General features: G+C 43.8%; 1 protein-coding gene across 2 annotated transcripts in view; it reads right to left on the bottom strand.

Moving 5' to 3' along the window:
- Positions 1-27,553, bottom strand: part of Cachd1 (cache domain containing 1) — a 225,730-nt gene that overhangs the window by 150,877 nt on the left and 47,300 nt on the right.

The following is a 27,553-nucleotide window of genomic DNA, read 5'->3' as shown; positions in this document are numbered from 1 at the left end:
AATGAGAAAACACACTTTCAGTAACTGGCTTCGACACCAACCATGTCACTTTTGACACCAGAAGTTCCAAAGATCTTTAGAAGTTTGGCTTCCAGTCTCAGCAAACTGCCTTCTTTCCTTCATTCAGAAAGTTGCTTGTAATCAGAACCCTCTCCAATACAGTGACTTCTCCCTTGTTAGCTCCTTGGAGGAGAGTAGCTGGGCAGACACAACCCAACAACTGGTTGAACCTAACCCCAAACTTTGAACACTTACACTAAGAGGTCATGGAGAAAAACTGCCTTTGGGTCATATGCTCCAGAGGTACTGGTCCCTCCCAAACTAGCATTCTCAGTAGACAAAGTTCCTGCCCCAGTATTGGGAAAAGTACCAGGAGAAGTGAGTGGTCCTTTCACAGCCCACGTGCATATGCCAAGCAAAGCTGGAATGGTGGGAAAAGAGACTCTTCCACATCTACGTCCTTTCTCCCACCCCTAACCTCCACCAACTACTCCATACATGGGTCCTTGGCAGGGAGTATCTGCGACACCTGATACTTCCCAGCTCCACCTGAGTGGAGTGAACTCTTAACTCCACCTGTTGCTTCTGCCATTGGATCTTGACTTTCACATTTTACTGCAAATGTTTCTAGATGAGCATTAGCAGGGATCCTCATCCAGGGCAAAACCAACTGCTGCTTGCCCATACAGGCGGTCTAATATGGGAATGAGGTCTGGGCTTTGGAATAATCCACACTGCAACTACTTCAGAGGAAATGATTTAAATCTCGTGCAGATTTAAGCAGCAGACCTCCAAACCCACAGAAACAAGGCAAGAGAGTCAAAGTAACCTTCTAGGTGTCTACAGGCATCCAGGAATCCGTTGCCTTGATCAAAGAGAGTCCAGCAAACCATGGCAATATTAACATTGGTGTTGACTTCTCTGAATAGCCAGCATCTGGCATAATAACTGATATATACTGAATAAATGTTTAATGAGTAAATAAAGGGTATTGTCTGACTGACTCCTTTGACACAGAAGGAAGGTGTGTGAAAGTATGTGAAGGTATGTTTAGTCACCAACAAGACAGAACCAATATTTCCCCTAGCTCTCAGTCTGGCACTACTCAATTTTATACCATGCTAATTTCTCATGTAATTTAAAAAACCTGGCTGTAGTGCGTACCAAATTCAAAATGAAACCATATTTATTTACCCCACAATGCCAGTTGGAACAGGAAGGGAAATTATCTAAAACTCCTGAACAAGGAGAAACCAGAACATCAAATTATTCTCCCCACCAAGTAAATATTGAATTTGGCATGAGTTCTTGGAAAGGAGGATGGTATGGTAGAACGAGGCTGGCTTCTGGAAGCAAGGACGCCAGGCTCTGGCTCCCGGTGTGCACTTACGGTGGAGCCGTAGACACACGCTTAAATGCTCAGTGCCTCTGCTTCCCTTCCTATTGGAAGAGCTTCCTCATACAGGACTCTGTGGTGTCTAGCAGACCCCATCCTTTAGGAGTACCTAGAAGCTTCTTGCACAATTAGCTCTTCTCTCAATCTGACGTATATGGAGATGGGAGCCATAGATCAGGATTTTATACAACCAAACCCAAGATTGCTTTGTACCTAAGTCTGATAACCACCTAGTGAAAAGAAAACAATCCTCACAGCTGTTATTCAACAAAGCTCAAGACCCTTTTCTTTGCACAGTGACTGTCAAGGGGACCAGCATTTCTCTTTACACTGTTGAAGTACTTGTAAGACTAGATCATTTGCACAAAGCCAGCAATCTACTAAAACCTTTAAACCCGCTGTAAGTGGGTGACTTTATGGAATAAACTATGTCAATATCTACCTTTTGTTGCTGCAAAGGCTAAGCGTTTGGTGGAGAATGTGGCGGGGAGTGTGAAGTGCTCACCGTGCACTGCTGTCTGTGTTGGTTTTCTGTCACCAACTGCTGCTCACACTCTAACGTGCACCATAGCTTGGGTTTGCTTGCTCTATAAAAATGCTGACCCTTCCACAATTAGTTCAAATTGGACCACAGGCCCAGGGGAGGACAACTATGCAAGAGCCATCAAGGTACCCTGGCGGTCTACTAACCAGCTTGGGAAGTCCTGTACCGGGGAATGCTCAAGTCAGTGTGTGTATTGTGAATCTCCTGCTGCGTCTGTCATGATGGCCTTGTATTGAATTTCTATCTAAATCCAAATTTTCCAAAGTACACTTTCAGTTCTCTGCAAAACACTGTTTGAGACAGAGAGAAGGGACATGAGGGCAGCGGGAGGAGGAAATGGCGGAGATAGATCAACTAGTCTACTTGAGGAGGGCAATTGTCTAAACTTTCGGTCATCTCAGGAACCGCTCGCCACTTGCATCTTCAAGTTCAAGTTTAAAGACGAATGGGGAAGGAGAAAAGGTACGGGCACTCGGATTTGTAACGCCACTGGCAGAAGTTTCGGTTCCTACCCGACTCACAAGCTGGAAGACTAAGAGCAGGCCTGCGCTTGACAGGCGTCCATTGTCTCATGTCCAATGCTGGCAGCGAGACTTGTTCCTTACACAACACTAGGCTTCCCACAGTCCAGGCCATAGAGTCTGGGATCAAGTTCCTAGGTCATTCAAGCAACTGGAGAAGGCCTTGAGAACCTGCCTTTGTCCCAGTGTTAGCTTCTCTCTCTCAAAGTTCTGGAAATGTTTGCCTGACAGTTCCAACGTGGCTCTGCTTTCTATTACTGACCATAGATTCTAAGCCAGCTCCAAGGAGACTGTGAAGAACTGCCACCAAGACCACAAAGGAGACAGAGAAGTGGGATGGAAAGCAAACGTCACAGCAGTTGTTCTACGGGTCACAGCAAGCCTAAGGAAGGGACATGCCACCCAAACAACACAAAATAACCAGGAGTCACAGTCGCAGCCTCAGCATTCAACAGGGCCTGTGAGGGTGAGGAGAGAGCTGGCAGGCCGCCTGTCCATTCGCCTGGGACACAATGGTTCTCAAGAACCCCAAATCTATACTTCTTTCTCTCCGGATGAGATTTTATGTATACGTAGTGGTCAAGTAACACAAAGTGGAGGAAAAGATATCTGTTGTAAAACCTTCAACTTATAGTCCATTGAAAGAACACACTGGAGCTGGCAAGGTGGCTCAACGTGTAAAGGCACTTCCTGTGCGATGATTCAAGTCTGACGACCCACATTTCATCCCTGGAACCAAAGGGGAAAGAACCGATCCTGTAAAGTTGTCCTCTAAGCTCTACACACATACATCTCTCCCACACACAATAAGAAATGTAAAAGAAAATACAAATAAAGGAAAGAACACAACATTGGCGTTCTTGGAATGGGCGCTCTTAAAACATACACTGGGAGGAGCTGTGACTACATGGCATGGCTATATTAGGCTCTTGTTGACAAACAGACCATTTGAAATGTAACAGTGGTGGTAGCCCCCGCCTAACATTTCTTCAGTTCTTAATATCCCAGAAGCTCAAGGCCTTATCTCCCAGCCTCTAAAAAGTCCAGGTGCTCTTAGGTGGCCCAAGCTCTTATGTTTTCTCCACAGCCCACAGTCTGTTAGCATTCTCTTCAGAGCACTGCTGGGATTAAGTCACGGGCTGCCTATACAGTTCATCTCACCCATTGCTGTTCTCTGCCAAAAGGATACTGTCTTCCAAGAAGGAACCATTAGCTTTCTGTTACAGGATCAACCTAGTATTTAGCAGGGCTCACACTACAATGTTCTTACCAATCCAGGCACCGAACTTCGGTGGCTTCTGGAAAGGTTCACAGTAAAACAACAACACAGAAAACAAACCATCTCCTTATCCAGCCTACCTGTGTGGTACCAGCCCTCTGAGCTTCTCCTCTCTATCTTCCCTACCTTAAACTGCTCCAGCCACATTGGTCTTTGGTCTCCAGCATTCTTCAGCTCCAGAACCCTGGCACTCCCTGTTCCTTCTTTGAACCCATCACCTTTGGGTGGGTTTGTTGTCAGAATATAGCCATTTTATATGAAATGCCAGTTCATACAAAATAGCAATTCCAGTAGTTATTGGCATGTCCACCACGCCCTGTTTTCCACTCTCTGGGATTAGCCTCTTTATAATTGCATCTATGTACATGAATATAAAAGAATCAAGAATCAAGGCAAAAATCGAAATTGAGTGAAATCTCTAAATTCTTGACATTTATATAACTTTGTTGCCCTTTTGATTTTCATTAAGTTAGTGACTTAGGATGAATATGTCAAGGTGGGTGGTTGTGGTGGCGTGTGTATGATGTATGAACTCAAATAATTATAAAAAGATAGCACTTTGAAGGACTTACTGGGAGAAGGTCAACAAGGAATTAAACTCTGGCAAAATTGTGTCTACGGAGATGCGTGTTGAGCATCCTCAGCTCATTAACTTGCTCCTTATTCCCTCCCTCCTGTCTCTCTGTTGTCCAAACTCAGACAAGTGCTTGCTCTACCTGCCCAGACTGGGGAGTCTACACCACTGGGTCTATATGGGCTGGTTGGTTGCACGTCACTGGCTACACTCTGTCCAAAATACCTCCCATTGGGAATTTATTGTCAGGTAAATGCCACCCCAGTGTAGGGGACTTCTATATCTTCTAGAAGCTCTGAGGTTACAGAGGAGGGAGGGAGATTAGATTGTAAACAGATAACCGTAGCTTGTTTTAAGTGTTAGAGCAAAGGTTCAGGAGAGATTTTACAAAAATAAAATAATCGGCGAAAATAATCAGACCTCTACCTCCCTTCTTCTCCCTCCTCCCCCCAACCTTTTTCTCTTCCTCCCCTTCATTTTTTCTTTCTCTTCTTTTCCTTTTTCTTTGAGATAGAATCTTGTAATCCAGGCTAGCCCTAACTTCATTGTATGGCTAATGGTGACTTTGAGCCCAAGTACTGGTATTACAGATGTGTGCTACCACAAACTCAGCAAGCAGCCTCAAGGATGATCTTATGGAAAAATTGGAGGCAAGATGCTTTCTAAGCAAGAAGCTACTCCCGAAAGGGTTCTCTTGTTGGTTACTCCTAGTTGGAATGGTTCTCTTGTGGATACTGCTATTACCTTTGTGCCCTTTCTATTAATTGATTAGTTGAGTGCCTACTATAAGATGGCCCCGAGTAATGCTAAATTACCCCAGCCCAGGGAACCAGCAGGTATGCAAGTATCTGGTGTTCTGAACATTTAATCCGAGCAGTCAGAAGGCAGAGGCAGGTGGATTTCTGTGAGTTCGAGACCAACCTGGTCTACAAAGTCAGTCCAGGACAGCCAGGGCTATTACACAGAGAAACCCTCAAAAATAAAGCAAAAAGAAGAAAAAAAGAAAAAGAAAAACAGAAAACAATCCCGGCTACAGAGGACACCTGACTTTTGCTGCCTTCTGGGCACTGTGTAGATCCAGAGACACCCAGTGATCCCAGCAGAAGAATCAGGCCTGTCCAACTTGAAAGCATATTGTAGCTAGCTTTTACCACTTATAAACAATGGGAAGGATAAGAATGTGGATTTGGACACAGTTGTGGACTGTCTAGAATCAAAATTTGGTAGGCTTGAAAGCAATGTCACAGAGAAGGTGAATGAATCGATCAGACCTCAGCTGCTGCTGAGTAACTTGCCAAGAGCACACCCAAGGAAGGCCAACTTGCAATAACTGAGTTGTCACTATGGATACTAGGGCCAAAGGCTATTTACTGTGGGCTCAAATCCTAGCTCCCTGAATTATTAGTCCAGTGGCCGAGGGCACATAAGATAACCTCAATGTCCTTCCTCTCCCTGCCGCCAATTTCCTGTGAGGCTCATTGTCATCGATGAGATAAATTATGTATCTCAGTAACGAGCATATATGATACCTTTACTGTTTCTATGGTAATATTGTGTGCGAGTGAGGGTGCATATTGACAGCCTAGAGCCAGGTGATGGGTCCAGAACTAGAAAAAAAGCTATAAGGAAAGTTGTAGAACCTTGCAGAGCACTCCCCATGTATTGAGAAATGCATGGAAAATGCCAGAAACCTCTCAAAGCTGGATAATAACCAGACCAACAATGGTTAGTTCTATTTGGAGCATGTTAGCTTTACCTAGTCAAAATGGAAGAAATGAGAGAGAAGCAATGCTTTTGTCTATATACAAAGGCAGAAAACAATTTTAAGCGCTTCCTGAAAGTTACATGATACTTTCCTAACAAAGAAAAAGGCTCCAAGCCATCCTTTCAGAAAGGAAGTTTCTTAAGAAAAAAAAATTCACTTTTTTATAAATGCTCATTTCAGACCGGGGTCTCAGGAATTCAAATCCCATTTTCCCAACTCATAAAACATATTTAAGACGTTATGCAACATCAATGGACTATAAACCCAACAAAAAAGGTAGGAACATGATAAGAAAATATAGATATGATGTTTTTTCAGATGTCAACCTTGTAATACAAGTTCCAGAATTTCCCGTGTAACTCCAATGCCACTAGAGGAGTGTCACCAATTATTAGAATATCTTTAGAAGGAAAAAGTGTTAGCACAACTCAAGGTCAGCAGGGCTACTCTTGAATAATAGTAGAGCCCACAGAAAAAAAGTTGAATGGACTAAATCTCATGAGCCTGTAAACGGAAGCCAACACTTTTTTTAGCAAAGCCATAGACAACTGTCATCCCCACAGAAGGGCTTGCTCAGGCTGACCATTTCAGTCACTCTCAACTTTAAATACAAAAGGGAGGAGCGACTAACCTCCACACAGGAAACTAATCATCTAGGCCAAGTAAATTTCTGCTCCCATAGTGTTCGGAAGGATGCTCTCTGCACAGTATCAACTTTGTGTTTTTAAGGATGTCCTCCTGTTGATCAAATACATGTCATCCTTATTAAAAATAATTAAGACTCCCTAGGGACGTGCTTGAAATGGGGAACAGGGAAAAGACTCTCAATTTTTACATCACTGCAAGGTTTTTTTTTTTCTAAAACTCATTCATATTTAATTTTTAAGAATGCTTTGCAGCACATTAAATATTTAATAGTCAGAGGGTTTTCAAACCAGAATGCTAAATGTCAACCTAGTCTTCCAAAAATACTTCTTCATTTGCAGTAAATTAACTGGACCTCCCTTCAGTAACAGGGGATGGGAGGGTGGGAGTGTTTAAACTGAACTCACATTAGGACACTGAGATAATATCGATCTACATAATTAGACCATGTAAGAGATTTAATTTTAAATACCAGGCTTATTAAGTATTGCAGAATTCTAATGTAGTGCTGCTCGCATTATAAATGGAGATAAAGCCTTCAAAAACACATCCCCTTCCTCTTTCCAGAACTCATCCTGCACTGTGTAGCATACATTAGCATACAGGATGAGTGTGGTGAGGTGGTGAGGGGCCGTGAGCAATTGCCGGGCAAATTGGCAATACAAAATGACAAGTAGAAACACAGCTCCTGTTAGACCCCAATTAAGAAGGGGCCTTAGAAAGCCCTCTTTTGATTTTTGCATGCAACTGTTTCACTCTCACAGTATCCACAAAGGGTAACAAGTATTCATCCACCAATCAGGGACTGCTGAGCACTGCTATTCAAAGTGAAGCACAGCATAAGGTTGGACAGTCATTTTAACACTGTAAATGGAAAAAAAAATCTACTTGACTTTTAGAGGGGAAGGAAACCGACTTTAACCCCTGATGATAAGAGGGTCAGAGGAGAGAGAGAGAGAGAGAGAGAGAGAGAGAGAGAGAGAACCTCCAAGATCCAGGAAGTCATCAAGACCGACCCACTGAGGGTGAGGTTCAATTCACATAGACCCTAAAGCTTCAGAAAATGGTTAGCAGACAGAATGACTTCCCAGCTGGACTACTGGTACAGAAAGATGAAGGCAAGGGATGTGTGCTCATCACAAAGCCTCCACTAGGATCAAAGGCCTCTCACCTCACCTCAAGCCAGGGCATGAAGTGCAGTTTGGTGGTGATTATTTAAATCAGAAACAATGTCGTGGCTTCATGTGTTTTCATAACAAATCATAAGTAATGCTTTTGAAAAGGACACAAAGAGGCAGCTGTCACCTGGTTGAGACTTAGAGATCTATGAGTGTGTCTTCAAGGGCAGAAGAGTTGTGCAGGGAAGCAGCATGCATCCCCTACAAGCAATGTAGTCTGCCCCTGCCCTGTCACTTGCCAGTTTCACTTGTTTTTAACATTTGATAAGAATCCAGCTATTTTTCCTGCTAGTTTTACCAACAATGTCCTAATAACACTAAGTTGTCTCTGACTCTTCCAGGTCCCCCTACCCCACCCTACCACCACCACCACCACCACCACCACCACCACCACCACCACCACACACACACACACACACACACACACACACACACACACACACACACAGGGCATAAAACTCAGGCAGGTTTGGGACAGTGTGCTACAAGCCAAAGGCTTACAAGATGCCTGGAAAGGGTCCATTGGTTAATGCACTCATGCCCCTCTGGCTAAATGAAGAGGCCAAGAGGGACCAGAAGATGGAAGACGTGTGGGAGAAACGTTCTTAGTAGGAGCCAAGGCACCCCCACATAGCGGGCTTCAGACACTTGTAAGGAAAAGAAAGTCTCTTGACATGCATGGAAAAAATAAATACACGTGGAGAGCTTTCTGTACATTAGCAGGCCCCGGCCAGTGCTTCACTTCATCAATTTCAAAACTTTAACTTAAGTGCTCCTATCCCCAGCACCCCTCACACACAGCCTCTTTAAACTTGAACCTAAGAGGCCCTATTACAGGAAAGCCAGCCTTCTCAGGACTTCACAGATATTCCAAAGCAAGTCATGGTAGACTAGAACTTTCTTCTCTTCTGGAAATAATGTGAGGTGTTTGTTTTCTTTTCTTTCTTTCTTTCTTTTTTTTTTGTTTTTTGTTTTTTTCCAACTTTTTTTTTTGAGTCTCTTGCAGTCTTCTTGGCCGGATAGGTTTGTGTAGACATGAGTCACTGATTAAACAGCTTTTTATTAGCGAAGAGTAAACAAAAGAGAAAAGAAAGCAGAGAGAACAGACAGATGCCTGCATGAAGTAAGACAACCAGACACCTGCCTGAAGTAGGGCACCCCACAGAAAGTCTTAAAACAAAACGAGGTCACTCACGGGTGGTTCTTAACACCTACACGGCCAGTCCACGGACACCCACCAGCTCTCACACTTGGAGCTTAGTGGCTTCAAAGTGAGTGGAGTTGAAGCTCAAGTTCCCATCTTCAGCACTTAGACATCAGGGTGTTAACACACAGCACATACAAGCAAGGCTGAGACACATTTTAATTTGGCCCTTGCAGCACGTAAGGCAGAGATACAAACTCAGTGCTTTCTGGCCCTTGGATCATGTGCCCATTTAAAAACAAAAACAATTTTAAGAATAAACTCATTCCAACAACAAGAACAAAAGCAAACACTGTTGCAAACATTCCTTAGACTCCTCATCCTCATCCATTTTTGGGGTGGTATAAAATCAGCAGTGGTCACTGTTCTCCCTTGCAAGGGTCCCATCTCTGGTAGGTCAGCCTCACCCGTGGCCTCACATGCAGTCACATGATTTTAATGGGAGTACACTGCATACTGGGATCAGTGGGCTAGAGATGACCTCTCTATTTTATTGGGGGGCTACTGAACTACTAGCCAGCACCTGCTCGTGCCTGACCTGCACCGGAAACTGAAGACCAGCAGCAAATCTAAAGGTTTAAACACTTCAAGCTACTTATAGTATCTGATCAGTGATACAGTGTGGCAGGAGAGACCTCTGGATAAAGAGTTAAAGGAGCAGCACAAGTGAGTCAAAACAGGCAAGATCCAGTTATAACCCAGCTGTCCGAGGGGGAATGAGAATGTCTCAGGGGTCTGCTTAAATGGTGAGTAATTTCAAGTTGACTTTCTGGGACTATATGTTAATTGCAGGGAAATTCTTTACCATTGCTGTAATTTTAAAGCCTGAGGGGAAATCATTCCTCTGTGTGTATGTGTGTGTGTGTGTGTGTGTGTGTGTATGTATATATATATATATATATATATAGAGAGAGAGAGAGAGAGAGAGAGAGTTCCTTTCTGTTTCTGACGTTGAAACTAAATTTCTCAATGTCATTCTTGGCAGGATTAATGCCAAACATTTTCTGGTCTAGGATACAGGAGCTTCAGTAGAAACTTGCACACACTGTGTGTGTGTGTGTGTGTGTGTGTGTGTGTGTGTGTGTTGTACATCTGTCACATGTATGTAGGGGTCCTCAGAGGTAAAAAGAATGGATCATATTTCTTCCAACTGGAGTTACAGTCACCCCTGGTGTGTGTGCTAGATACCAAACTATGGTCCTATGCAAGAGCAACAAGTGCTCTTAACTACTGAACCCACTCTCCCCCTCTCATTTAATTAATTAATTAATTAATTAATTTTTACTTATCCATTTTACATCCTGCTCACTCAGCTTCCCAGTCATCCCTTCCCACAATCCTTCCCCCATCCCTCTATCACTTTCTCCTCTCAGAGGGTGGGACGCCCTGGGTATCCCCTTACCTCCCACCCCCACATTTCAGGTCTCTGTGAGGCTAGGACTTCCCTTCCTATTGAGGCCAGACAAGGCAGCCCAGCTAAAAGAACATATCCCACACACAGGCAACCACATACAAGCAACCACATACACACAGGCAACAGCTTTTAGGATAGCTCCCATTCCAGTGGTTTGGGTCCCATATGAAGACCAAGCTGCACATCTGCTACATATTTGTGGGGTGGCCTAGATCCAGCCTGTATATGTTCTTTGATTGATAGTTCATCTCTGAGAACCCCAAGTGTCCAGGTTAGTTGACTCTGTTGATCTTCCTGTGGAGTTCCTATCTTCCTCCTATTCTTCATAAGAGACCCGAAGCTCTATCAACTCTTTGGCTATGGGTGTCTGTATATGTCTGAGTCAGCTGCTGGGTGAAGAAGCCAAATGGCTAAGATCAAAAACTCAAGAGATAGCACATGCTGGCGAAGATGTGGAACAAGGGGCACACTTCTTCACTGCTGATGGGAATGTAAACTTGTACAACCACTTTGGAAAACAATCTGGCGGTTTCTCAGATAACTGGGAACAGTTCTACCTTAAAACTCAGCTATAGCACTCCTGGGCATATACCCAAAAGATGATCCAACATCCCACAAAGACACTTGCTCAATTATGTTCATAGCAGCTTTATTTCATAATAGCCAGAAACTGGAAACAACCTAGATGTCCCTCAACTGAAGAATGGATAAAGAAAATGTGGTACATTTACACAATGGAATACTATTCAGCTATGAAAAACAAAGAGATCATGAATTTTGCAGGTAAATGGATGGAACTTAGGAAAATCATTCTGAGGTAACCCAACCCCAAAAAGGCATGCATGGCATGTATTCACTTATAAGTGAATATTAGCCATAAAATACAGCTACCAATTTACACTCCACAGACCCAAGGAAGCTAAACAAGAAGGCCCAAGACAGGATGCTTGAATCTCACTTAGAAGGGAGAATAAAATAGTCATAGGAGGCAGATGGAGGGAGGAGACTGAGAGGGAGGGATTTTGGAGAGAGGAATGGGGGATTCAGGACCAGGTGTGAGGAGGGACGGGGGTATGGGGGTGGCCATGAGAATGCATGGGAATCTGCAGCTGACAGGGCCAGGGAGGTTAGGGGGCATCTCCAGGACAAGGCAGAGACCTGGGATGTGATGATGCCCAAGAATCAATGGGGGTGACCTTAACTGAAACTTATAGCAGTGGAAATATAAAACCTGAAGAGGCTACCTCCTGTAGCCCGGCAATAGGAACCCCGGTGGAGCAATAGAGACACCAACTCACCCACACAACTTTCAACCCAAAACTTAACCTGTCAAGCAGAGACTGAGGGAATGGCTAACTAGTACCTGAGACCCATCTGATGATCAAGCACCAATCCCTGACACTATTGATGATGCTCTATTATGCTTGCAGACAGGGGCATGTCTCCCTCTGAACCATCCCTTTAACCCCGTCAAGTCTATCTGTTTTCTTTCACTTTCTGGCAGTGTCAACCCAGAATGGGTACTTGGTGACCTGAGTTTTTTTTTCCTATAAGAAAAAGAACTAGTTGTCTGCCGCCTAGGGGATAACAATGTTAAGAAAATGCACAAAGCAAAAGGGAAAGCCAGGAACACGGAAGGCACAAGAAACAGGGCTAGCATCCCCTGGTCATCACCAGCTCCATTTCTATGTCCAGAGTCACATTGGAATTTACAGAGATTATCGGAATTATTTCAAGGAGATACACATGTGACGCCTGTAGTCCCAATTATTCGAAGACTGAGGCAGGAGGATTTCTTGACCCTAGTCAGGGGAAACATAATGAGGTGGGGGAGGGGCAGCATTGGCAAAGCAAAGGAAAAAGAAATGATCCCAAGGATAAAGCCTCCCTTCCATTTTGCAATTCATCATTTGGTCAACCCTTTTCTGGAAGTCCTCCTTGCCTCCTGCTAACATCCTGCTGGCTATCACTAACTCATGGACTCGATGGGGCTCACAGACAGTTACAGTGTATTTGAAAGGACCTTTTACAAAAATCAGTGCTGGATATTTTACTTTTCCTACCCACATCCTCGGGGCAAAGGAAACCAAGGCACAGAACAGACCAGTTATTAGCACAACATTAACAGATAAGGGTTCAAGCCATAATCTTAAGCCCTGCTGCATAAACACAGACGGTGAGCTGACACCACAAAAATTATATTATATATATATTATATATATTATAAATTATCTCACTTCTGCAAAAAGGAGTGAATGATAATTAATATTTATTCACAGACAAAATGTATTCACATTTTTGCCCAGAGTCTGGTCATTGAGAGCAGCTTCCAGCCACCCCTCCTCTCATGGAAACAAACCCACATCTGGTTATTGGGAAAGACAAAAAGCAAAAGTCAGAAGAAACTGAAAGCCCTTTCAGGGCACCATTTACAGCACAACGAATGTTTCACCATCAGGAGGAGCTGGAGTGCTCGTGTTACATTATACAAGCAAAACGAAGACTAAAAGAAGAAGAATTTCCAGATGGTATCCTTCTTTTCCTACAGATTTTTCAGTCCCACATTATTCTGAAAGCTTTAGTCACCTGAATACAGAGTTCTACACAGCAGACTTGAGCTTGGATAAAGAGACTCGCATACTCTATTTACTGAGACTCTGGCCATTAGAAAGAAAAGCAAAAAGCACGGGGCATGGGAAAGTCTTCTACAAACAGTACAATCTCGACTGGAAAAGAATACAGTTCAACCTCCGTGGACCAAAGTCTCTAGAGACTATTTCTGACGTTCCCACACTCACACACGTGCACACACACACACCTAATTTCTGACCTTTTCCAGTTATTACACATACGTGCATGTTTCCATTTTATATGTAAATACTTCCATTTTTTAAAGTTTGAAGATTTACACAAGTGTGGGGCTCAGGTTTTTTGTTGTTTGTTTTGTTTTGTGTTTTAAGCTTCAGAAAAGTAAACTGAAACACAGGGAGTGGCAGATAGTGTCTATCATGGACAGAGCAGAGGAGGGACCGTACCCAACGCATTTACTTAGGTTTAGATGGATCCAGGAACTATGCCCCAGGACTCCTCTACAGGGGTGTGTGCAGAGGAAGGCTTCAAAACCCAGTTTCAACTAAACAATGCCGCTTGTTATGGTTTAGACATAAAGTATTCCTGGAAAATCTTCATGGCTTTGGTCCCTAGTTGGTGGCACTGCTGAGAAATGATTGACTGTGAAGGGAGCTGTAACTTCACCAGTGAGTTCATATGCTGATCAGTTCATACTGATGGGGTTATTAGGAGGCTGGTCCTGATTGGCTAACTGGAGACCACTGGGGGTTAGGGAGCGGGAGTTGTCTTTGAAGGATGTACGTTCTTCCTGGCCTCACTTGTTTCTCTATTTCTAGACCAGAAGTGAGCAGCTCTGCTTAGCTGTACCCACTCCTCCCTTGGGTCCCAGTACTCTGTCTTTCCGGTGATGCTAGGAAATGTTTCGCCAGCCATTTTGAAAACTACCTCCAGAACCGGTGAGATGACACTTGCTGGTGAGCGTGATCTGGGTTTGCTCCCCAAACCCTACTCTGACAGGTTGTCTTCTGGCCGCCACATACATGCTATGGCATGCCCCCCACCATGCACAATAAAAATAATAAAATGCAGTTTAAAGAATAAAAGCGACCTCAGACATAGCATTTTTAAAGATACAGTAAATCTTTAGTGGACTATTAATATCTCCTTTCTGCAATTACCAACTCACAGTCAAGCTTGCCCATCCACAAACCCATTCTCCCCAGCCCAGATGACATCTGAAGAAAATAAAAATGCTCTATGTATTGTCACAACTAGCTTGTAAAAGAATTTTTGGGATCATGTGATGGCTCTGGCCTTTAAACCCAGCATTGGGGAGGCAGAAGCAGATGGATCTCTGTGAGTTCAAAGCCAGCCTGATTTACACAGTGAATTCCGGGGCAGCCAGAGTACATGGTAAGACCCTGTTTAAAAGGAAACAAAACAAAACAAAACAACTAAGCCAAAATGCTTACAGCTTTAAAAAGAAGCTAATCATAATGCCATGAACACACGAAGAATAATTCCAGAATATCGAATATTGAGTCAACTGGGAGGGACAGCAGCAGTATTGAGAACAGGATTCCCAGTGACTTAATGCTTTTGCTTTAAAAGTGCGTGGCACATGGAAATAATAAAAGCTGGTGCTCCGGGTCAAAGCCTTCAAGCTCTACAAGATGAGACACAGGCAGCATAAACAGCAATGAGAACAGACTGAGCACACTTTATTCAAACTTTTAAAACCTTTGTGCTTCAAAATTAGTCAAGAAAGTGAAGGGACAACCTTTGGAGTTAGAGAAAGAACTTATACCTATCAGACAATGGACTTATATCTAGCATGTCAGAATCTTACAGGTAAATAATAATCGACAAATAGTTAAAAATAAACAAAAGATATGCATGGGGTGTGTGTGGAAAGATAGCTCCGTGGTGAAGAGTGAAGACTGATTTTGCAGGATTCAGGATTGATTCCTAAACCCACGGACATTTTACAACTGTCTGGAACTCCGGCTGCAGGGAGGGTCTCACATGTGTGGCCTCCGAGAACCTGTGCTCACATATACACATAATTTAAAATCATAAAACTAAAACTGTTTCAAAAGGATGAACACACACATCTATTTCTTCAGGGAAGGCACCTCAAATGGCTAACAGACACAAGAAGGTGTTCACCGCCACCAGTCATTAGAGAAATAAGAAGCAAATCTGTAATGAGATACTAGTTCACCACAAGAATGGTTAGAATAAAACAGTACAATATCAAATACTGGTGTGGATGGTGAGACGTTACAACCCTCGTATGCTGTGTGGAGGAGTGTAGAATTGTTCTAGCTCCCTGCAAAGAGGGAACCTCAACTGAGGGGCTGCCTCCATCAGACTGGCCTTTGCTCCATCAGACTGGCCCTTGAGGAACATTCCTGGGGCATTTTCTTGATTGCTTATTGATGTAGGAGGGCCCAGACCATAGTAGGCAGTGCCATCCCTAAGCAGGTGGGTCTGTGTTATGTAAGAAAGGTAGACAGAGCGTCAGCTTGGGAGCAAACCACAAACTGTATTCTCTATGGCTTTAGTTCTTGCCTCTGGTTCCTGCCCTGGCTTCTCTTGATGAAGGACCATAGCTAAAATAAACCCTTCCCTCCCCCAAGTCACATTTGGTCACAGTGTCTATCACAGCACCAGAAATCAAACTAGGAAAAGAGTGGTACGCCTGCCATGGAAAAGCCTGATTGTACTCTGGTGATTAAATAGTTACCATATGACCCAGCCACTCACAAGCATATGCTCTGGCGAAATGAAAACACATGTCTGCAAGACAGAAGAAGTCTGCAAACGCCAAGTAACCGTATTCCTAAGAGTCCAAGGTAGAAAGAACTGAAATACTCTTTCATAGAACAATAGACGGATGCAATGTGACTAATATACACAATGGGGTCAGTTATAAAGGGGAATTAAGCATTGATACGCAGCCACCGTGAGTACACCTTGGACATATCAGGCTAATTGAAAGAAGTCAAATATAAAGGATCCTCAGATATGACTATTCAAAGGGAGTGTTCAGAACAGGGAGGCCTCCAGAGACAGAGAGTAGATTCCTGATTGGTTACAACAGAAGAAGGCAAAGGAGGGGGTGCTGGGTAAATTGTAGCGTCTCCTAGTTAGTCCCTGTGTCTTTACATACACTAAAAACCACTGGAATATTTCGTTGTGGATGGACAAACTGTATGGCATGAGAATGTGTCTCAAAAAGGTTGATCAAGGTCTAGAAAGCTCACAGACAGGTCTCTTAAGGCCACCCTTGGTTCTCAGTGAGGAGACTGCAGCATGACCAGATTTTCTGTACAGAGAGGGATGAGGGACCAGTGGCTTGTAGATGACAGTGGTGGTTTTCGCCAGTTCTAAGACAGTCAAAAGTGCGGCACCAGGATGTTTTTCTCTGAAAGAAGAGAGGTGCGCTTCAGCCTTTGTGTATATATCTGACCACTAGATATAAAGAAGGCTGCAGAGAGGAGACTCTATGTTCCTATCCTGCACCCATGCCTCCTCTGGGTGTCACCTTCGCTTATCTATGACAGTGCTCAAAGTACTCTTGTTAAGTGTTCAACTTGCTTATCTGTGGCCACAACTACAAAACCCTGGAGAGCACCAACACAAGCAGGTGCTTCAGATCTCTGCATAAGAAGCCATCTTTGTGCCCAGCCTTGTCTGGAATAAGCTCTCATGAGGCCTTTGGTCCGAGGCCTGGTACCTCTAAGAAGTATCAAGGCTCTCTTGGCAATGCAAATAACAAGTCACAGGACAAACCCCCTTCCCCATTTTTCTTTTCTTTTTGTGAAGGTGGTACCTTTAAGAGGGGATTGACAGGGATGTGACCAGGACCTTTCAAATGTCCTCGAAATCCCACAGGAGACAGCGTGGCTGTGTGTATCTACAATGTATCAAGCTGTGCAATGAAGATTTGTGTACCCCACTGCATCATAACTCAACCAAAGGCAGGAAAATGGTCTCATGGAAGCACTTTCTGAACTGTTGGATCTCTACAACTGACCGAGACTGATTTTAAGAGGCTATTTTAAAAACAAAGGCTGGAGAGATGACTCAGAGGTTAGGAGTACACGCTGCTCTTCCAGAGAGCTGGAGCTCAATTCCCAACACCTATATCGAAAGCTCACAGCTGGCTGCAAACCCAGCTGCAGGGAATCTGATGTCCTCCTCTAGTATCCTTAGGTACGTACATGCATACATACATACATACATACATACATACATACATACATACATACATACATGTATATATGAATAATGATAATGATGATAAAATGATCTTTTTTTTTTCCTTTTTTAAAAAAGTAGACCTCTAAGGCCAACTACACATGGTAGAGAAGAACAAGTCATACACTGCCAACCAGCCCTCAGGTCAGCCAATCATATTCATCACACAGAGACTGTGCTACTGACCTTGCTGCTGACCTTGTCATACAAACCTACTCACTGACTGGTGCTCTCATAAACAGTAGTCATGCCTACGTGCTATTAAGCCTTCTAGCTCTTAGTGAACATTGGGGAGACACAAAATTCATATTATGGAAGTAAGAAATTGAGCCCGTCCCTCCCCAAAAGGCTCTTTTGGTTCTCCCCTAAACCATGTTCTAAAGGAGGCTACCACATGATGGCTTGGAGAACCGGCACTCAGCAAAATGGTGAATGACAAAGTTTTCTGATTTTGAGTCCTTTGTTATGGTCCCTTCTATTGTCCTTTGTCATTGGAGGCTTCTTTGGGGACACTAGTCTTGGGTTGCACTGCATACATTCCTTTCCTATTTACTAGAGTCAAAACTTTGTCAAGAGGGCTTGACAGACAAACTTACAAGATGATCTCTGCGTTTCCAGTGCCTGTTTACACAGGTGCATAATCTCTAGGACTGAGCTGTGCAATCGTTTGTCGTTGTTGTTGTTGTTATTGTTGTTGTTGTTTTCTTTTGTTTGTTTTAACAGGAGGAGGCAGGGCACACGGTCTTACTAGATAGCCCAGGCTGACTTTGAATTTTCTTTCTGTCACTAGCTGGCCTCAAACTCACAATCCTGTGGCTCTTGACTCCTGAGTGCTAAGAGCGGAGGCATGTGTGACCATGCCTGGCACTTTAGGCTCTGGCATATGGCACAGCTGGCTTCCTAAAGGACTAATCTAATCACAGGAGACTTTAGAAGCAGAGTCTAGTCTCTCTGCTTTAATGACAGAGTAGAAGCACACACCAGCTAGACGGAGAGAAGCCACGCAGCAGGAATGTAGCCTCTGGGAACTGAGGACAGAGCTGGAAGGGAAATGGAGACACCATTTTAGAATAGCCTATGTAAAATCTTACTTGCAACCATGAGCTGGGAAGATGACAGACCATTGTCACGCCAAGCCTACCTGGGTACTGAAGCTCCAACCACTACCTAGGTTTCATTCAAGTGAGACCCTGCACAGAAAATCCAGCCACACCATACCTAGACTTCTTCCCCTCTAAAGAAACTCTAAAGACCATCATAAAAGTTTGTGTTCCTTCAAACCCTCTTAGTTGGTGACAATTTGTCGTGAGCAGGAAGAAACAAGTGTAGTACTAAAGGATAGTTTTTCCATGAGGAGATGGACCTACGCTTAAATATGAGTTCCACCACATTTTCCTCATTCCTGGCCTCTGTTTTCTCATCTGTGAAATAGAGCCAAGCCTCCACTTCCCAGAATAAATAAGGACCAAGGCACATCAAATACTTGCAGAACGTGCTCAGTGAATGGTAACATGACTTCATACTTCGTGACAAGACGGAGATCAGAATACATAAAAGTTGAGTGATGGTTGCTTGTCTATTTGTTATTGTCCTGTGGATGGTGTACACATGTCGGGCAGGGTACGTGTGTGCCACAACAGGACAACTCTATCGAGTCTCTCCTTCCATAGCAAGCAACTTTATCCGATGAGCCCCCTCGCCCGCTCCAAAAATGCTTTCTGAAAATAAGAATTGCGGCAAATCACTTCAGAGTCTGCCACTAGAGAGTGCCATTAGTAGGAGTAGTTGCAGCCGTGACGTTCCAAAGGCAGTGTGAGGGTGCCTGATTACATAACTCAGATGGTTCTCCAAGGGCCATGTCTTATCACATGCGTTATGGGGTCAAACAGCTCGATTTTACTCATCTTTAGGTGTTATGTTGAAGCAGGTGCTGTGTGAGGGCAGGCAGCTCATGTGCTAAGCGTGAAATGAAGCTCGCACTCTGGAAAGAGGCACTGTAAACGTTTCCTTTACCCACGCTCAACAGCATCAGAGTCTTTGCTGGTTATCGAACCAGGTGCCAGAGGTATCTTTCTGCTCACGTAACACGCCGTTTATTCGCCAGCATTGCAAACAATGAATGTAGCCCCCTCTGGTGATACAGAAGATACCCTGGAGAAATGACGATTTGGTCAGAGCATTTTACGGGCGCCCCACCTTTGGTGTGAATCAGGTGCAGCTCTGACAGCTTTGTCTCCTGAGAGGCCACCAGTCCAGTTCAGTTGGAAGGTTTCCAATTGCTAAGTGCTATTAAGGATAGCAGAAAGTGTCCTCTGGGCTGCCATTGTGTCTATGAGTGAAGCTGTTCAGATAAAGCGGTGACCAGGGCAACTAGAAAAGACAGCTGGGGGCTCTACCATGCGCAGAGGGAAGTTCCAGGAACCATTCCGAGCTCACTTGCTGAGAGATGGGCATTAATCAAAGTCTGTGTGGATAGCAGAAACAAGTCTCAGGCTTGCTTTAGTTAGACCTGATTGGTAAGGCTGTTGGACAGTATCTAAACCTCAGATCATCTGACTGATGTCGAAACTGCCCCCCAACACCTCCGGGAGTGGTATATAACACAAGGAGCGAGGTTTATAACAGGTGGTAATGATTACGAGCTATTGCTGACACTAAAAAAAAGAAATGATCAAGATTATTATATTATTGTGAAATATATATTATTATATTATCTTGGTTGTTTGGTTATAATAGAATTATTACATAAGATTATTACTAGTTTTCATAAGATTAGCCTAAAATATCAGGCTTCGGGTTTGAGGCTGGAATTACGCTAATTCCTAGTGTATTTCTGGTTGACTAGAGCTGCTTGGTAGAGCTGACTGATGGTTAACAGGCTGCTAGAAGGTAAAGTGAATTCAGACTTACCAGATAGCTAGGTGGGTGTGTTTTTAAACTATTGGAATGAAATAATGCGCTCCTATCACCGACTCTGCTGAGCCCTTCACTTTAGAGATAAGGAAAGCAAGGCCTGGAGCAGACGGATAATGTGTGCAAGGTGCTCCATGTGTTTCCATTTCTGCACTCAGACCTCCTTAGGGTATTTAATGTGATTCTCCTGCTGCAGAACCTGGCTAGGCCTCAATCAAAAGGCTCCAACATGCCTTAACCTGCTGGCCTCCAGCCAGATTATTTAGCGTCTGGAATTCTCCCACATTTCCATTGCTGAAGGCAGAAAGTTTATCATTCAGGCCCAAGAAGGTACGACGTCTGCCAGAGATTCCTCAACAAAAGTCCTTTATGTCTTTGTTATCAAATGGGTCACAAGGGCCTAATGAGATTTAAAAAAAACAAAAAGACTCACAGTTCCTGCTAATAAGTAGCCTGTCAACTTTTAACTCAGTTAAGTGGTCCCTATCTCAAATGGGAGATAGACAGGCACTGTGGGGCACACAAAGATGCTCGCAAAGCTACCAGACAGGCGGGTTGAACTCTACGTTGGAAGGCACTGGCTCGTAAGGAAAGCCAAGCCAAGCACATGTACTTACCTCAGGCCCTTGCTATCTCTGAGGCTCTTATCCATGGCTCTTATCTCGCTCTATCTAGGGTCTTAGAGACAATAGGAAGCTAAGAAACAGTTCCAGCTCCCAGGGAGGCCAGGGAGATGAGCATGGCCATGTCCTTGATAAAAGGCTAGACCAAAAAAAAAAAAAAAATCCCATTCTTTGTCCCTTCTCAAACAAGTATGTCTCCAGAATCATAGTTCCCAACAACCAGAAAACCAGTAAGTTGATACCATGATTTCTCTCCCCTCCTGTGGATGGAAAATGGCCCACGGGATGCAATCCGTTTTAGAGACTGGAAAACTTGGAAGGTCATACAGATGTGACACAGTCACAGGCTCCACTGGCCAGGCTGAACCTTGTCTCGATGCTCTGCACTGACCCATGCAGCAATGCTGTCTCACGGGTGACCCGCTCCTAACTTTTCCACTGTTTACTAATACCATCCTAACTACACCACAACCTGATCGAGGTTTATTTACAAAGCAGGTATCAAATTAACTCAGTTGAAAAGACAAGACATAAACAAAACAGTGGCAATCCATCTTGGTTGTAGAAATCAGGTTCAGGGCCACTGATTTTCACAAGAGACACAGCATAGAAGTGCATCCCTCACCCCACCCCACCCACCTCCTCCCCGGGGGTTGTGTGAGGCTCTGTTATCTTGGCAGAAGAAGCTAAGCCAGAGTCAGGGGCTGACAAATGACTACACTTAAGCTCTTCCTCCCGCCCCATAATGAACCCTCCTCCTTCCTGTAAGGAGATACAAACATTGAAAAACACTGAACCAAACCAACACCTCCCAGGATCTACAAAGGCGCCCTGGCTCGGTCGGGGAAGCCTGCAAGAGATCAAGTCACGTTCAAAAAGGATTGCAAGCTGTGACACCACAGGAGTCCACCATCCTTCTCTCTTAAGATCTAATCAGTTTCTTTGTTTCCCAAGGAATACAACCTGAATAGCCACAGGACTCCTACACTCAATCAATGGCATGCTAGAGGCAGGACAGCTACCCTAGGGTGGGATATACCACCCCATCCCCTCCCCCAAACACAGTGCAAAAAGTTAATAAACGGAACAGGAGAAATGAGACCAGCCAGGTAAAGGAGCTATGCTACCCAGAAGTCTCCTGGCAACTCAAAGCCTCACAGTGATGCTCATTTAAATCTTAAGTCGGTTGTCTACTTCATGGGCTCAAGATCGCCCCAGGGCTCCCCTTACAGTCACAATGGCTTCTAAGGCCCTAGTGATCCTTCTAGGCTCCCTCCTGCTGTGGAGATATTCCCCTCATCTTGCCCGGTTGGACCCAGGGATAAACGTAGAGACTCTCTCCTTCTCTCTTAGAGTGTCTTAAAGCTCTCTCCTTCTTGTTTAGATTGCTCAAATATCATTTTCCAGCAAGGTCTATAATGAACATCCTAAATTAACTACAACCCGAAAGCTTCCCTCAGACATTGTCCCGTGGAAACCCAGTTGCCTTCCTCTGCTTCTTACTGTTTAATAGCACAGTCCACCGTCCAACATATGACTGACTTCTCCATGTTTGTGCTGCATACTGCCTAGTCCTCTCAGGTGGAATGTAGGTCCCTGGGGAAAGGAATTTTTTCTACGTGATTTGATGTGATGAATTAATAGGACTGAAAAGTGCTTATCATATAATACACACTTAAAAAAAAGATTGCTGGGACTGAGACCAGCATATGCAAGGCCCTGGATGTGATCCCTAGCCACCATTCTCCTTCAAAAACAACAACAGAAAAGATCATTTGTCAGCCCGTTAGATAAGATAAAGTGTAATAAATAATGAACAACCAGATAGATGAGATGTCACCTCTTTGCTAACAGTGACAGCAGCTAGCGTTTGGTAAGCACTCCCAGGTCTCAGGTCCAGCATGATCCTCACTGCGTTATATAGCTTATGGTCCTCAAAAACCTAGGTACTGCAGGCTGGGGTAAAGTTCTTAGGATCATAAATGTGGTGGTTTGAAGATGCTTGGCCTGTGGGAAGTGGCATTATTAGGTAGGTAACCTTGTTAGAATAGGCATGGCCTTGTTGAAGGAAGTGTGTCACTATGGGGGGTGCGCTTTGAGAGCCTCCTCCTGGCTGCTACTGGAAGACAGTCTCCTGCTGCTGTCTTTGGATCAAGATGTGGAGCCATGTCGGCTTGCGTGTTGCCATGCTCCTTGCCTTGGTGATAATGAACTAAACTTCTGAAACTGTAAGCCAGCTAAATGTTTTCCTTTATAAGAGTTGCTTCGGTCATGGTGTCTGTTCACAGTAACCAAAACCTTAAGACAGTGTTTTGTGTTTTGGAATATGGAAATATTTATATATACATACATTTTGGGCTGGAACTCAAGTCTAAACACAGAACTCATTTATGTCACACACACACACACACACACACACACACACACACACACACACACAGCCTGAAGTAGTTTTATGAAATATTTTCAGTGTATCTGTATCCTTACAGTAATCTGTCATGGGAATCTAGGTGTGGAAGTTTGCTACATGTGGTATCATGTATGTCAGGTTTAAAGTGTTTTGGGTCTTAGAACATTTGGAATTGTATTATTTTGGGCTTTCAGATTAGCTCAACCTGAAATAGTACCCCAAATGTGCATGACTAAATTGGGTCTTAAATTACTTGGTTTCAAATCACATCACTCGCTGCTGAGCACGGAATCAGGGTCCTCGATGCCCTAATGCCAATGCTCTAGTCTCCATTTCAGCTTCTGTTAGCCAGGTGTGTGGTTTTTTTTTTTCAGTAGGAAGGAAGGATCTTAGATATGGAAAAGAATTGTTCCATAAATAAATCCAGCCACAGAAAATGCTCTATTAAAAAGAAACCTAGAAATATTTCTACATAGTAGGATAACCCCTTACGGGAAAGTGGAAAGGACAATAATCAGAGGATGAAATCTGGGTTCAAACCCATACTCTTCTCCCTGAGCTCTGACAAGAACGTGAGAACAGTACCCCTGAAAACAATAGGGAAATAATGCCCACCATGCAGGGTTACTTTAGGATCACATGAGAGAATGCTTGTGAAAGTGCATAACACAGGGCTCCCCTCAGTGATGGGTCCTATGTGACAACCTCTGTGAAGGAACAAGCAAACTTTCCTAAGCACTAGTGTGCACCAGGCACCATGCCCACCTGGCACTATAGTCGCAGTAAGATGGCCCACCTCGAAGTCCATTACACAGGTTCCTAGTCCAGAGCTAAGAAGGTCAGCAGAGCATTCCAGTACCACATAAGAAATGACAGTGTGGGGGCTGGAGCATTAGCTCAGTGGTTCTGAGCACTGACTGCTCTTCCAGAGGTCCTGAGTTCCATTCCCAGCAACCACATGGTGGCTCACAACCATCTGTAATGGGATCTGATGCCCTCTTCTGATGTATCTGAAGACAGCTGCAGTGTACTCGTATACATAAAATAAATAAATCTTAAAAAACAACAAACAAACAAACAGAAAACAGTGGGGCTGGAGAGCCAGCTCAGTGGTTAAGGGAGGCATAACTGTTCTAACATAAACACAGAATGGGAGGAGTGTCAAATCACTTAGGCATATTAGCAATTAGGACCACACTCGTGAAAAAGGAGTCACCTCGTATTGTCTGCAGTTACAGGTTACTTGCCAAGAAGCAAAGCACCCAAGGAAACACATCTTTCCTCTGACACTTGGGGCCTAGACATGAGAGTCCTATTAATCAACTCTCCAATCACCACTCTTAAAAAGAACACCTTCTGTTCTAAAAGTCCAAACATGTCAAAATCTGAAGTCATATTCGTTCAAATTGAGGAAGTAGATAGAGCAGGTGAAAGAACAAAATCCGGGTGGCCCACCCTGCTTTGAGACAGGGACTCTATGTAACTCTAGCAGTCCTAAACTCACTGTGTAGACATGGCTGGCTTCGAACTCAAGAAATCTGCCTGCCGGGGCTGGGGATTTAGCTCAGTGGTAGAGCGCTTACCTAGGAAGCGCAAGGCCCTGGGTTCGGTCCCCAGCTCCGAAAAAAAGAACCAAAAAAAAAAAAAAAAAAAAAAAAAAAAAAAAAAAAAAAAGAAATCTGCCTGCCTTTGCTTCCTGGGATTAAAGGCATGAACCATCACACCTGGGGCCCTTCCCCATTTTAATAGGAAAGAGTTGGAGCCTGACTCCCATACACTTATCACTTAACAGGTAGGCATGCCAGGCCTCAGTGTACTGAATCGGCTCACCTGCATGCCCAAACACTGTCAGGCCACAGGCCTTTCTTCATACCTTAATTTCCCATCACCCTCTCCCCCAGGCAGCTATGGAGCTAATAGCAGTCCCCGTGGCTCACTCTGAACAGAGCAAGCATGTATCTCAGACCGTGCAGCTACAGCTGGTGTTTAATGGCACTTTTCACACGGGGAGGCCATATCGCCTACATACAAACAGTCATGACGATTTAAGCAGGGGAAAATGCTCAAGAGAGTTCAGGCTCGCAAGGCTAAAAACCCATTTTCCTCTTTAATTGCATGAGCTTATATTCCAGAGGTCCTATATAAATGTCAGCCCAATCAGGCTGGAAATGTGTCTTGGCTGAGGAGATTGTTAAATTTAATCTTTCACCCTACGTGATAGGGTTTACGGTACTTCCTGTTTTCATTATGAGCTGAAAGCCTGGAAGTTTCCCAGCCCCCAATTCTGTTTTCCAAGGTACCCTAAAGAAATTACTTTTTAGAACATCTAGCTTGGTTAAGATAAGTAGAAATAGTTCAATTATTTAGTGGTTTGCATTAACAGGAATTCAGGTTTCACTAGGGGGTAAATCTAAGAAAATAACATTTCGATTACTATAGAAACCTAAAGTATGCTTTTCTATGGCATCAATTCTACGTATACGTACGTATACCTCTTGTGTATGTGGATGTTATACATTAAAATTGTACATATAATTAGATATACATACGTGTTCACTTTGGCATTTCATTTTCCTTTCAAATGATCCAATAATCTCAATATGCCAAAATCTCACAGATATCAATATAGTGATGAGTTTTAGGGAGCTTGGGTGTAGCAAATTATCTTCATTTGACCATGCAAGAAAGCAGGTGCTTTTAGAACCTATAAACTGTTTGATTTCATGTTCTTTCCTTCGAATAATTACAGACTACTGAATTATAATTATTGTTACTAAGGACAAATAGGGATTCTATAAAAGCAATCCCAACTCTGCTTTATCTTTCATTCAGACAATGCTGCAGACAAATACATGCATTTATTTCACTAGGCTGTCGGCTGTGCATTTTCTGCTTGACCACTGGGAAGACAGTGTGTGCCCGTAACCCCTCCCCCACTCCCAAACTTTGACACCATTACAAAAATGCTCAACAATTGCTGGAGGCTAGGAAGAATATAAGGCAGGGTTATCCCAGAGCTTCACCACTAAAGCAAATACCAACAATCCCGTGGCCACCCCTGAATCAGCTCAACTAACTCCCCATTTTTCTGTTTCACTTTTTTAAACCCCAAGAGCAAAAGCAGCAGAAATGAAAGCTAAAAGGTTCTTATGTAGCACCACAGAAAAAGAAAACTTACAGTCAAGCTAGCAAGAGTCCTTTCAGCTAGATAGTCACATGGACGCGTCTTGAAAAGAGCCATATGGTTACGGTTGTTATTTTTGGCCTTTCTACCTTTAGCTCATTTCTTGTATATAGAAGTTATTACCACTGAGTGATAAATCACTTTGAATTTCCAACACTACAAAAGGCATTTGCTGGCAGCCATTCCAGCTTTCACTTTTCGCTGGAGGACCCCAGAGAATTCTTAAGTGAGAGATGTTCATGTTCTCCAAAAGTGCTGTTTTATATATGCTCGGCCAACACTCAGATCTAAACTTCATCTTGATAGTCAAGGATGCAGTGGAGAAAGTCAAGCAGGAGTGGAAATGTGCAATCATACAAAGACGGGACAGGCCAACTGCACTTAAGCTTTGGAAGATCGTAAGGAGAACAGATAACAGCCGTCTCCCCTAGATAAGAGAGGCCTCCCCTAAAAACATGACCTGAACTACTACTGATACTGCAACTTCATTAGACATCTAAAAAAAAATGGCATTTGGGGGTTGGCCCAATCAGGAAAAGAGTCTGGAAGCTGCTTACATGGTGGTGTTGATGGTTGGGGAGAGGGAGGAAGTAGGGGACAGACACTGTCTCACGCCAAGGTTGCCATATTTATACTGGAAAAAATGTCTCCCCTCGCTCTTATGCAAGGACCTCTTACATAAGATATTTATAAGACAAGTATGCAAAACGACATCTCTCCATTAGATGAGAAGTCGTGTACAAATGACCTTAATAATAGTTTCAAGAGGAAAGTCCTCATTAGGATAAGGAAGGGGGAGAGGTGGAGCAGGATGAAGGGTGGAAATGTTTAATTTAGCCTAGGACAGTCGAAGGGGAAAGTACCCAGACATCCCCTCAACTCTAGATGGCCAGCTGCTGTCAGAGTAGGGGAGCAAGAAGCATTAGGGTTTGGAAAGTAGAGGCGTTCAGTCATGTGCCCTGCCTGGGTCTCCATGGTACAGTGCTTTATCTGTGACCATACGGCAGTTCCCTTAGTTTCTAAGGAATCTGGAGAATGGAACTAAACACTTCTTCTGCATGAAATT

The sequence above is a fragment of the Rattus norvegicus genome, chromosome 5, assembly GCF_021556685.1.
Source record: "Rattus norvegicus strain SHRSP/BbbUtx chromosome 5, alternate assembly SHRSP_T2T, whole genome shotgun sequence".
Classification (NCBI taxonomy): domain Eukaryota; kingdom Metazoa; phylum Chordata; class Mammalia; order Rodentia; family Muridae; genus Rattus; species Rattus norvegicus.
Note: the sequence above shows the minus strand (reverse complement) of the source record. Positions and strands in the feature narration are given on the sequence as shown.